This window comes from Thamnophis sirtalis, unplaced genomic scaffold (assembly GCF_051295495.1).
Source record: "Thamnophis sirtalis isolate CommonGarterSnake01/CBP01778 unplaced genomic scaffold, rThaSir2_p1.2 scaffold_12, whole genome shotgun sequence".
Lineage (NCBI taxonomy): Eukaryota > Metazoa > Chordata > Lepidosauria > Squamata > Natricidae > Thamnophis > Thamnophis sirtalis.
In genome coordinates this window covers 21,041,863-21,054,999 of record NW_028261392.1, presented here as the reverse complement: position 1 = coordinate 21,054,999, position 13,137 = coordinate 21,041,863, and the positions used below count along the sequence as shown (strand labels likewise).

The following is a 13,137-nucleotide window of genomic DNA, read 5'->3' as shown; positions in this document are numbered from 1 at the left end:
CTCTTTTGAACTGTTGACAAATTTCTAGCATAAAATATCTTCACTTGAAGGAAAACAGGAGCACTGTTTTCCATACATCACTTAAGTTAATTATACTGTGTATGTCTGCACAAATATGTGCACAAAACCCCCCACATAACATAACTCTTTAGGCAAGAAGGAGGGTCCCCAAAGATTTCAACTGTGGAATTGATATGACTCTAGATTGGCAAAGAGCAGGGCTGAAAAACCACAATTTTAAGCATCGCCAAGGAGGTGTTTTGAAAAATTAAGTAATGAAACATGGAAAGAAAGCTAGCCGGGTGGTTATTTCATTGTCTGCTATAAAAATGTAAAAAGCATGTTGCTGAAGCAAAGGACTTTTCCAGCTGGGGGATTATCTGTCATATCATAATAAAAAGAGAAATCACATTACATTAGTTTTCTTCCTGGTAAAGATGGCAACTTTTTTTTTTAGTTCAGTAGCATAACTACAAGGATTCGCACAGTATGTCCTTGACTTTATACAAACCCACAGATCACACAAAACAATACAAACACAGCCCCAGTTTGAGGTTCTGTTTGATCTGAAAACAGACATCCTCCCTTCTGGAGTAAAGCTGATTGTTTTTTAAATAAAGATGCCCCAATTGTACTCCTTTGTTTTATTATTTTGGAATTAAATGATGAAATATTAAAGTTATTACTCCATTCAGCCAAATATATATTTTGTTGGCAGGAGCTGGTTACTAAACACCTGTGTACTCCAGCTGGCTAGAGGACCTTCTTCAGTTCATTTTCATACTTCTTTGAAAATATTCTACGGTAGCCATTGGGAAGAAATGTCAATTTAGGTTCAGTTCCAAGTGGGGAAACACTTGGTGTTTCCCTACTTGGAACTGGAAACATGGAGGCTATTTGGAGAGATGGTTTGATGATGGACAGGATCACATGGCTTGAGCTCCTGAGCAGAAAAGGGGCGAGATACTGAGAGAGCCTGAGTTTTATACCCTCTCTGTTTCCTGTTCCTGTGTAAGAAATGTATCCCATTGGCTGTTAGAATCCCAGGGGGCGGGGGCCTCAGCTAACTTTGTAGGCTGTCTACCAGGCTTGCTTGAGCCTTGCTAGCTGATGTAATCTTCCCAGGTGCCACGTGGTGAGTTTTTGTTTGCTACATGGATCCTCCTGAAGGAGGTAGATTTTGTTATGTAGAATAGACTGGCTCAGGCCTTAATGGTCCATTGACCATTAAGGGGGAAATATTCTGCCCTTTTAATATTTCTTAAAATATTTCATTTTCTAGTAGAGGGGTGGGTTTTAACTTCCTACAAGCCTTTAAAGATTATATGTGTCAAAAGCACCTACAACGCTAACCAAAGGGTGTTTCTGGATTGAAAGGATTTGCTGCTAACAACACTGTGGCCAAAGGGATGCCTGATTGCCAAAAGTAATGAAATCTTTGGGGGAGGCTCCTTTCATGCCCCCCAAATTCAGCTTTGAATTTAGTTAATTGCAACGAATTGCAAACTCATTTAATTGTTTGTTGTGTGTATGAATTTAAGTGTGAGCAAATTATTGAGCCATGAATGCCAAGTCTTGTTTGATTATATTTCCAACTGGCTAACATGCTATATGTAAATGCATGCAATTGGATGAAATTTATCTCCTCCTCCTCCTCCTTCTCCTCCTCCTTTGTGTGTTGAATGAGATGCAAAATTGTGGTTTCTTGCTCTTCTGGTGGCCTCAACCATTGTTAATTGATGTTGTTGTACTGTGTCTTTTATGTTGTCTCTCCATCTACTTCTGGATCTGCCCCACATTCTATTACCTTCTTCTCTTTTTGTATAAGCCTTGTGTGGTATGGATTCCCAGGGCATCCTCTCCAAATAGGCAAAGCACTTTATCTGCTTGTTTTTTGTATGTAGTTTAAATTGGATCAATGCTAATTCTTTCTCTTCTGATCTCATTTCTGATTTTATCTCTTCTGGTCACTTCAGCATTTATTTATTTATTATTCAGTTATTTGTAAAGAAATAAATATGTATTATTTATTTGATACTGATTGGTTTTTTTTAAAATAAACAACGGACAGAAAAATCAACAAAGGTGAATGGATGCTATCTCAGACACGCAAACTGGCTTTGGATTGATGACCACATCCTTATTTCCTCCGTGTCTTGAATTCATAGGTGAAACGGAAATAAATGCTCTTTTTGGGGTGGGGGGAAAGGTTGAAGAAAAAAGAGATACGGAAGCAAAATGAGTCAGAAAAGTAAAGAAAATAGCACTTAAGAGAAGAGGGAACAGAAGTCCACAAGCAAAATGACACGTTTATTCAAGGAGATACAGAAATTTTTCTCGGAGTTTTGACTAGCCAGTCATAATATGTGATTTGAAGCTGCGCAGCTAAAGGATACAAAATGTTCTTTGGCACATGCATCAGGTGCCTTAAAAAGAAGAAAATGAAGTGAAATAGAATCTCTGCATGAATAGCCTTGGGGAAGCAGGGGGAAAAGGACAGATTCTCGGAATCTACAGTTCCTCAGATAATGTTGATAATAGAGTCAGATTTCATGACTCAAATGTTGATTATGGTGAAAACAGTGCAAGCCGTATTCTTGCCATTCTGTGATCAGGACACAACAGTTGAAGATGGACCGTACTGTCAATGAGGTATCAAAGAGGCAAAGCGGAAGCATCTTTTGTGTGCAAAAACATTTTTTTTTGTAACCAGAAAATAGGTTAGTAATTGAATTATCTTCTGTGAAAGCTAGCGAGAAATAGCAAGGCTGCTCTCATCCTTTGATGGACATGGCATGAATAGGGAGGGAGGGAGGGAGGGAGGGAGGGAGGGAAGGAAGGAAGGAAGGAAGGAAGGAAGGAAGGAAGGAAGGAAGGAAGGAAGGAAGGAAGGAAGGAAGGAAGGAAGGAAGGACCCATGAATGTCTTTGTGGAAGAAATAGTAACTTATTGTAATAAAATGAAGGATATATTCAATATATCCCTATATATCCAATGTATGAATATATATTCATATTCAAAATGCCATTTCCAGAGTAAATTCTCTCTCACACACACACACAAACACACACACACACACTCAAAGTGATAGCTGAAATTGACCTCATTCTAATCATAATGTCAACTAGAAAATAACAACTTACAACTGAGGTTTTGTTTTTCCAATTAAAACCACAAAAACGGACCAAGTGCCCTTTAAATGTTTCAAAGAAATAACAAACAAAATTAATAAAAGCTCATTTTGCTCCCGCTCTGTGCAATTCCATATTGCAAAATTAAATTGGGAAAGGTGTTCAGAAACGGATGGTTTAACAATCTGCCCATTGAGGCATCATCAGTCTTATACCTTAACTGCCTCACATTGAAAATTAAATTCCTAAATATTTAACTCCAGGGGCTCAAGTGAACTGTAAGTATTTAAATATATGGGGGAAAATAGGTTTACCTTACCTAACTCCAACTCCCTGTGAGCCTCTACTGAATTCAATTGATAGGTTTGGCTTCTATTGTCATCTTTATTTAGCATCAGGAACTTTTCTGTGTTATCTTTAAGGAGAAGGAAATTGAGAACACAAGTTCAGATGAGGATTGAAATGCTGTCTTTAAGTCATTTCAGTCTTTAAAGAGACAAAAACTGCTGGGATGTTTTGCTATTAAGTCTTTCACAACTTCAGGGAATGCAGATAGAAAAATATATACAGATTAAAAATAGCATGGGTTAAAGTAAATGGACACTTTTTTTCCAGAAAAAAATAAACAAAAAACAACATCAACAATTGTTCAGCAGAGCTTCCAGGAAATGTAGCCAGCTTGTTCTGATAATGTATAAATAATACACATCCCAGCATAATATAAGAACTTGTGGTAGATTTTAATTGAAAAGAAAAAGTCTGAATGTTCTTCCTTGCCTTCTAAACTTTATCACCGACCATCAGTTAGCAATAACTGATTTTCTTTGGCTCCTGGAAAGGAAATGGAAGGCTTATTGATGAAAAGGGTTAGCAAGGCATGACATGGGAAGATGCTTTTGGTTGATCTATCAATGATTTCAGTACAGTCTGCTTCCAGCAGATTAGACAAGATGTCCTTTGGCCAAGAAATCATTTCCTTTCTCTACTTTGCTGGAACTCTTGTTTTCATTCATAAGGTCCGTCAGGCCTGCAGCCATCTTTTCTTTTGGATCTTTGACCTGCCACACTTTCTATTACTCTACTATGCATTTTCTATTGTGGGAAAATGGGAGGGGGGATTGTACGGAGTTAGATGCTATGTAGCCATAACAAACTTCTTTCTAGAAAGCTAAGGTCATCCTTTGTCTTTGCACCTATGCACCTGACTGGAACTGGATGGGTAAAACTGCCAACATGGCAGTGGAAGATTGGACCATGGGATGGACTTGGCAAGATCTCAAACTTTCAACTAGGTGGGGAAAACCAGGAAGCTTTTAGATCTGGTTTTTCCCAGATATGCCAACATGGCTCTCTTAATAAATTGGAACTTTGAGCAATACTTTGCCTTGGACTCTGATTAACTTTTGGATGCTATTTGGAACCCTGACAAGGTCTACCACCCAGATATCTGTTGGGCCTCTGAGTTCAGAACTCATGTAGGCAAGCTCAGACATCTGCCACACAAGATAGTCCTTGACGTTCGACCACAGTTGACCCCAAAATTTCTGTTGCTAAGTAATAAAGCTGCTAAGTGTTTATGCCTCAGTTTATGACTTTTCATGCTGCCATTATGAAGTGGATCCCTGCAGTTGTTAAGTTGGTAACACAGTTGTTAAGTGAATGTGGCTTTCCCATTGATTTTCCTGATCAGAAGTTTGCAAAGGATTATCATCATATGACACTGCAGCCATCATAAATATGAGTCAGTTACCAAGTGTCTGAATTTTGATCAAATAACTGTGGGGTTCCTACCATGGTCATAAGTGTGAGAAATGGTCATGTCAGTTTTTCAGTGCTGTTATAATTTAAATGGCCAGTAAAAGAACTGTGCAAGTCTAGGACTACCTGTATTATTATTTTTCCAGTTAGTTTTATGGGGGAGGGAAAATGGTACCCCTTTCATAGTTCCATATATGTAAAGACTTTTAGGACAGCATTTCCTTTGTGGAGCAGGAGAGCTATCCTTCCAGTCATTTTTTTTTAAGTGAGAAAATGTTCCCCTTCACATAAGTGGAACTATTTCTTCCACTCACAGCTCTCTCACCAGTTCCCTATTCCACCTTATCACAGCCATAATCCTATTACTCTACCTGGGAAATCAGAAGGAATTATAGGATTATGCTATTAGTGTATGATAGTATCAGAAGAAGTTGCAGCGAAGAGGTCCCGGAAGGCCTCCAAACACCATGGCTGTAGCGTTTTCTTTCCAATTTGTCTCATACAATCATGGACAATATGAATTGAAAATATGAGTTAACCTTATGGGTCATCCACTTTAATCTTCTGCTCGGTGTAGGAATCCACTACACATCTCCAAAAAGTTGGCACTTATCTCCTATGTAGAGTTTCCCAGAAGGAGAAGTCCACCACTATTCTAGGAAGGACTATTCCCCAGCTTAAAGTCTGGTACTGTATTTCTCATAATACTCAGCCTGAATCTTCTTCCATTTTAGTCTACTGGCCTTTGCCCTATCTTCAGTTTCAGAGAAAATCAAATCAGGTGATTCTAGCACACACTCACATTAAGATCAATTACAGCAGGGGTGTCAAACTCAAGGCCCATAAACTGGATCTGGCTCACAGGGTGCTTAGATCTGGCCCATGGGGCTGCCCTGGAAACAGCGAAGGACCTGCCTGCAGAGCTCCATTTTCACTGAAAGAGGGTTGCAGGAGGCCGTCGCAGCCAAAACAGAGCTTGGAAGCCCATTTTTGCTGGCAGAGCGCTTGGGCCACCACAAGAATCCCTGACACAAATGACATCTGGCCACACCCACCTTGGCCACACCCACCCCAACCTCCCAAGGTCAAACACAACCCCGAGGCGGCCCTGAGTGAAATTGAGTTTGACAACCCTGAGTTACAGAATTGTCTAATCTCTACCTCTGTGATCCTTTTCTGGGATGGGAACATGGGAAGCAGAAGAACATTATAGAACTTGGAATTCCCAGGAATGTTTTTGTCTATGAACGGGGAGAAAGAGTATCTTGCCATGGGTTTTTTGAGCTTAGAAAGTAGTACATCCCAGAAATGTGATTTATTCTTCTAGACTTTCAGATGGATATTAATAAATATGTTTTTCCTTGCTTAGGGAAGGAAAGAAAATTAGACAGTGTTCTTTCAAAAAAAATGCTGCAAAGCAAATGTAAGCGAGCTTATTAATAATAATATAAAGTCTAATTATCCCTATGAGTCATACTTTAGCTTTTAAAAATCTAACTGAATACCATGTAGAGCTGCTATTGTCTTTCAAATCTTATCTCAAATGTTACAAAAATGGCTAACTTGACTTATTCAATTTGGTATGTCTCCTTTAAACATGACAATGTCTATATCCATCCCTATACATAGGAAATATTTAGATATTGTTCTGTAATTATTTATCATGTTTCCCTGAAAATAAGACCTTGTCATATTTTTTTGAAATAAGCAGTTGACCTTATTTTCAGGGAGGCCTTATTTCCCCCCCTCCCCATCTACTGGTATGAGGCAGGGGGGGCAGGGCAAGCAGCCCCTCATGACAGCTTCCTGAAGGGTCGCAGGTTCGCAGCCAGCCAGTAGTGGGTTCCTACTGGTTTGGATCGGTTCAGATGAATCAGTAGTGGTTTGGCAGCCTGGGTTGCTGGAACCGGCAGTGACCCAGGCCTGCCATGCCCATAAACCGGTTCTCCCGGTGGAGCTGTAGGCACTGTCATATTGTTTTTGGCTTCTGCGCATGCATAGAAGCATTTTATAGTGCATGCGCAGGCTGCGTGACCACGAGCAAACCGGCAGTAGGGGCTGCCAGAACCCACCCCTGCTGCAGGCCATCCCACCATTCATAAAACAGCTGATTTTGCGGGGGCTGCTCTTGCTGGCGGAAGTAGCCTGAGCAGCACACATGAGGCAGCTGTTTCATGGATGGTGGGATGACCTGCTATGATTATCACCATTAGGTAAGGAGGCTGCGAGGCATGTGGGGTGCATCACTTGCCCTCTGGCTTCTTTCCATGCTTGCTGGATGCGGCGCCCTGAGCAGCACCCACAAATCAACTGTTTCATGAATGGTGGCTGGAGCAGCTCAGCTGATCCAATTAAGGGGCCAAGAAACCCTGAGGTGACCGGGGAAGAGAAGGGCTGCCTCCTGTTTTGGCCACACCCACCCCTTCACTAGAGCTTATTTTTGGGGAAGGGCATATATTTACATCCAACTAAAAAATCAGACTTGGCCTTATTTTCAGTATATGTCGTATTTTTACAGTATGTAGGCAACATGAAAACTTCATATATCTTCTCTTATCATTTTTACATGCACAAAAACCAACTTAATGCTTAAGTTAAAATTCAAGGACAGAGATTTGACTGGTTTGTGAACAGCAGTAATAATTTAGAAGCTCACTATATTTCTACAATTCATTTCATGCTTAATTTTTTCCCCCAAATATAATGGCTGAATTATTTTTTCTTTTTTTCTTTAAAAAATAACATGTTGAAAGATAGAATATCAGTAATTAGACAAAGAAGTTAACAAAACTTGCACTATTAATGCTTAACATATCACTGATGAAAAATTAACCATAGAAACCAAAACACATTAAGTTATTTTTAACAAGAAGGAAAAGGATTTTAAGGATCATTTTGAATCTCTGGGCTGAGTGCCAAAGTGTCCACTATTTTCCTATTTAAAGATACCATTAAAAAAGAGGGGGAAAAAACAATTAAATATATATATGGGTAAATATTAAGTTTCTAACTTCCTTTTTGTGGTACTCTGTTGTAAAATATTTATGAACATTTACAAGTTTCATGTATTTCTGACTTTCAATTCTTTTTGTCCTTAAAAACCATACTCTAAATGCTTAGATTTGCCTTCCTGTATAATGTAAGGCTGAATTACAGATTGAAACACTCTGGTATGCATTATTTTTCTTAGAAAAAAATGCGGGAGGGGGAGCAGTACAAAGAATATCATTCCAAATTTTGAAATCTGACCATATATCAGAGAAGAAACATTTAAATCAGGCTCATGGGATAGAGTGAAAAAAAATCTCAAGATAATTTAAACTGATGTAAATATGTGGAAGAAATTTTCTCCAAAATTCCCTGGTTCAACCCACTAATCTTTTATTGACTACTTGGCAAACAAACTTATCTGCATTATCTGAGTGACAGCCAATTTTCACTTCATTTTTTCCAATTTCATCTTTACAACTAAGGACATCCAGGGGTAGGGCCAGTGGTGGGATTCAATTTTTTTTAGTACTGGTTCTATGGGTGTGGTGTGGCTTGACGTGGCTTGGTGGGCATGGCAGGGGAAGGATACTGCAAAATCCGCATTCCTTTCATCCCACTAATCTGCTTTCCAGCTCCGTTCTCCTGTTCAGGGCAACAAAAGAAGATCCGCTGGGAGGCAGCAGGGGCGGGGCCAGCCTATTTGCTGGTTCTCTGAACTACTCAAAATTTCTGCTACTGGTTCTCCAGAACCTGACAGAACTGGTTGAATACCACCTCTGAGTAGGGTGCATGGTGGTATTGCATGCAAAAAAAAGGGGGAGGATTGCAAGTCTAAGGTCATGGCTGCCATCTTGACTTCTTCGATACCTTCCCCTGAAAAGGCTTCTAATTACAACATCATGAGTTTAGTCAAGCCAAGAATTAAAGTGGAGGTTTGAACATGGTTTTCCATATCGTGGCCTAAGACATTAACTACAACTGTATATTGGCCATCCCAAACCTTGTCTGTTTTCAGGGACTTGGATTTCAGTTAAGAGATGGAGTTAGAGAAAGAAAGAAAGAAAGAAAGAAAGAAAGAAAGAAAGAAAGAAAGAAAGAAAGAAAGAAAGAAAAGAGAGGACAAAATAAATAAATATATAAATAAATAAATTTAGGAACTGAAAGTTCCTGCATCTTGAAGATGCTCAAGTTGATGAATCTACCTTATGCTGATGATTTCTTGGTATTTTGATAAGAAATGGTAGTCTTAATACAGGGAAGCGTAATTCAGTTAAGGAATTCAATTGGTCTTTGAGGTAGTTACTCTCATGAATTGAGAGCAACTACCTTCCTTTCCAAGCATGGCTTACAGTAAATGAATAAATAAATGGGTTTATTACAATGAATAATATCGTCCCTGCTGAATATGCAAAAATAGGCAAAAGAAAATAACTGGATAATATTCCATAATGATTTATACAGATTATATTACATTAGGAAGTATGTGATTCCAAGGTAGGTGCTTATTGAAGAAGCTTCCCCAGTGACAGCAACATTTCTAGTCAATTTTTATAGCCATGATGCTAGTGATTATTTTCCTAAAATGTCACAGAAGTCAAGTGGCTGAAGCAGCAAAGTTGTGATAGAGAAATGCAGGTGCTGAAAAGGCTAGGACTTTATCAGAATAAATTATGGCAATGACACTTCTCATTAGTGAATAGTACATCTCAGCATTTTACTAGACTGAAGAATGCCAAGCTGTAGATATTTGATATGAAATACCATACAAGTTTTAAAAGCACAGCATATTTCCAAAACCTGTAAGTGGAACAATTCTTCTAAAAACAATTGCTTCCCTTGCCTTCAAATAGCTGCCATAGTTTTTTCTTAGATATTACACTGATATTAGAAGCCCTTAACTAATATTTTAGGAAAATACTAGTGTGCTAGGAGTGCTTCCACTGCTCTTGTTAATAATTGTTAATTATGCTTACCATTTTCTATCTTCAAGTTGTTTGTATGGAGTCCCTAATCATGCAGAGGGCAGAGGAACCCCATTTCACGTGGATGATGGGGATAACAAAAACTAGAGGGGAGTCATAATATAAGGGCAGTCAGTGTGGTCCTACTTTTCCCTTCAGTTCTATTTATTGGGGGGGGGGTTATATGGAAAATGGAAGCATCTAGCCAATCATGGTTGATTTCTAAAAGTTAAGAAAGGTTGGACCTATTAATGCCACAAGAAAATCCTGTTTTATACTAGGAAATCTTTTTTTAAAAAAAATAATCTTGAAGTAACTGCGACTGCAGTTAGTTCAGAATGCGGCCGCGCGAGTGATAGTGGGCGCACCGTGGTTCGCCCACATAACACCCATCCTCCGCGAGCTGCACTGGCTACCTGTTGATCTCCGGGTGCGCTTCAGGGTGTTGATGACCACCTTCAAAGCACTCCATGATAGTGGGTCTGAGTACTTGAGAGACCGCCTCCTGCCGATTACCTCCCTCCGACCGATTAGATCGCACAGACTGGGCCTCCTCCGAATCCCATCCGCCAGTCAATGCCGACTGGCGACTACACGGAGGAGAGCCTTTTCTGTTGCAGCTCCGACCCTGTGGAATGACCTCCCCGTCGAGATACGCACCCTCACCACCGTCCAGACCTTCCGCACAGCCCTCAAGACCTGGCTATCCCAACAGGCCTGGGGATAGGTTTTGAATTTCACCCCGCCCGAGTGTTGAGTGTTGAATGCATGTTGTGTTTTTTATCAACTTATTTTGTTCACATATTGTTTATTTTTGCATTGCACCCCCTTCCCTATGATTGTAAGCCGCCCTGAGTCCCCTCAGGGAAAAGGGCGGCCTATGAATTCTAATAAAATGAAAATGAAAATGAAAATGAAAATGAAGTAAACTATGCCATGCTGATGCCCTTTCTTCCTTCCTCCCTCCCTCCTCTTATCCATAAAATATCCAGGAATTAGCCCAATTTGATGGAGACTTGACTTTATATGCTTATAATGCATTTAATAAATGTCTATACAGAAGAATTCAAGAACAAGGCAAAGGCAAAACACTTGGCATTGCCACCAAGTAATTTAAGATCTGAGACAGGTGCTGCAGGAACCACAATTCCCAGGCTAGATATGGCTGTTATATAAACATACAACAACTATTTGGTTTTAAGGCCACCAGGCACTGTGCCATTATCCGTATACTTAGATGGGCAGAAGGAAGACCTGAGTTTAAATAATATTTACTCTACATAGACAATGAGCAATTGGTGGGTTGTTTTTTTTTTTTTTTTAAATTCTTGACTGCAATGAATGTTCTTATATTCAGCTAATTACATTTGCATTCTTCCCCTGAATCAAGTGATTAAGGTGAGCTGAGTGTGAAGTAACAGGAGATTGGTAATTTGCAGGAGTCTCCATATTGGGAATCCTAATAAATGTGGATGTGTCTATATATTATCTGAGTTGAACTCACCTTCACAGTTTCTTTTATTTTAGAAACAATCCAGAATATACTGCTGGTCCAAAATGCAATGTCTAGATTACTGACAAGACAGTCCTAAAGTAATAATAATTATATCTGGCGGCTGCACACATGACCCTTAACACTTAACCACTTAACACTTAACACTTAACACTTGACCCTTAAAGTCACGAATAGCACAGCCATTTTACATTAGAACCTGTCTAAGACTGAATCTTCATGTATGGTAAAGAACATTCCATGAAATCCTTCTAAGAGTTTCCTCCATCTCTTTTGTCCCTTGTACAGCAAATCTCTTGGCCACCAGAAGGCTGAGCAACCCTTCCCTTCTGGCATTTCATGTTTTCAGGATTAAATGTTTCTAATTGCTACCTAGGAGATTTCTATTACTTGTATATCTTCCTTTTTTTTTTTAATTCCATAGTTTTACTCTGATGGCTGCTGATTGTAATTTATGCACTGGAACCAGCTACAAAAATGGTGAATTCAATGAATAACTACATAACTACATAAATCTGATTTTCTTCTACTTCTTGTTGTGCCATATCCATCCTCGGACGTTGGTGATTATGTTGGCGATCATGTTGGTGATCATGTTGGTAAATCTGATACAAATGTGTAGCATCTTCTCAATCTTTAAGGGTTTGATTTTTTTTTTTAAGGTGACTACCAAAATAAAAATAATTGAAAATGTGAAGATGCCAGGATCGACCACTGCTATGATTGTACGAAACTAAGTTATATTTAGGGACCTAAAATGAAGTGTTTTTGCTATATCAGCAGCAAAAAAAAACCCCAAAAAACCTCTGACTCTAATGGATCAGCACAATTCTATTGCAAGCTCCCTCCGACCACCCTCCCTGTCTCCCCTACAGCCATGGGGTGACTTTCATCACTCATCTCTCTGCTGTATCTGAATTACATAGTTGTGCAGGAACTGAAACAATGCACATTAAGCAACAGCCAGTAGATTTAAAGCGCTACCAAAGCTCAGCCCTTCCAAATTTCAGGCAGAAATTGGTCCTTTTGAAGAAACTCAATTTTACTACAAGACGGATAGCTAATTCATTCCATTTAATACCCATTAGAGATACACATCTAAAGACATGGTGGTTATAAATAACACATTTAAAAGCTATATAAGCAGGGAATGATATATATTGGAATCCTTAGGCTGCACATTTCTTTCCTTAAAAAGGCAGTTTGTACTCCCATCGCCTGAGTTCTTTGGTGTTGCTGGCAAACAGACAAACAAAGAAATCCATATCCACATGACTTTAACTTTTGTAGGACTGAAGCTGCTCTGTCCACCCACCCTAATTTTCTGGCATAGAAAAATGATAAAGAAAAATCACGTGCTCCAAGGGGCCGCTCACTTTAAGAAATGCTTACAATGCAGTTTCCAAAATTATCTTCGTCTTCTGTTTCTCCCTTCCCCCCCCCCCCGCCAGCAGCTAAAATTGTTAGCTTGCCTATGACCCACCCTGCTTTCCACAGAAGTCTGAGAGCAGAAAACCAAAGATTAATTCAATACTTCAGGATTCAAATCTGTGAAAACGCTGAACTGAACAGCTTTAATGGATTTACCACTCCATCACCTTTTATCACTTTTAATCAAAACTCCTCGGTCAGAATATGCCTCCATGATTAAAAGCTTATTGTTTTAACATCCATTGCCTGCCAGGCTGAATTGTCATAAAATGGTATGTGCATATGTTTAAAGGGAAATATTAGAGCCTGTACCACAACTGATGTACACCTCTCTTAACCGACTGTAGAGTGA

At 39.3% G+C, this 13,137-nt stretch overlaps 1 long non-coding RNA gene across 2 annotated transcripts in view; it reads right to left on the bottom strand.

Moving 5' to 3' along the window:
* LOC148043268 (uncharacterized) overlaps positions 1-13,137 on the bottom strand; it is a 126,029-nt gene that overhangs the window by 108,192 nt on the left and 4,700 nt on the right. The gene's annotated exons all lie outside the window — the stretch shown is intronic.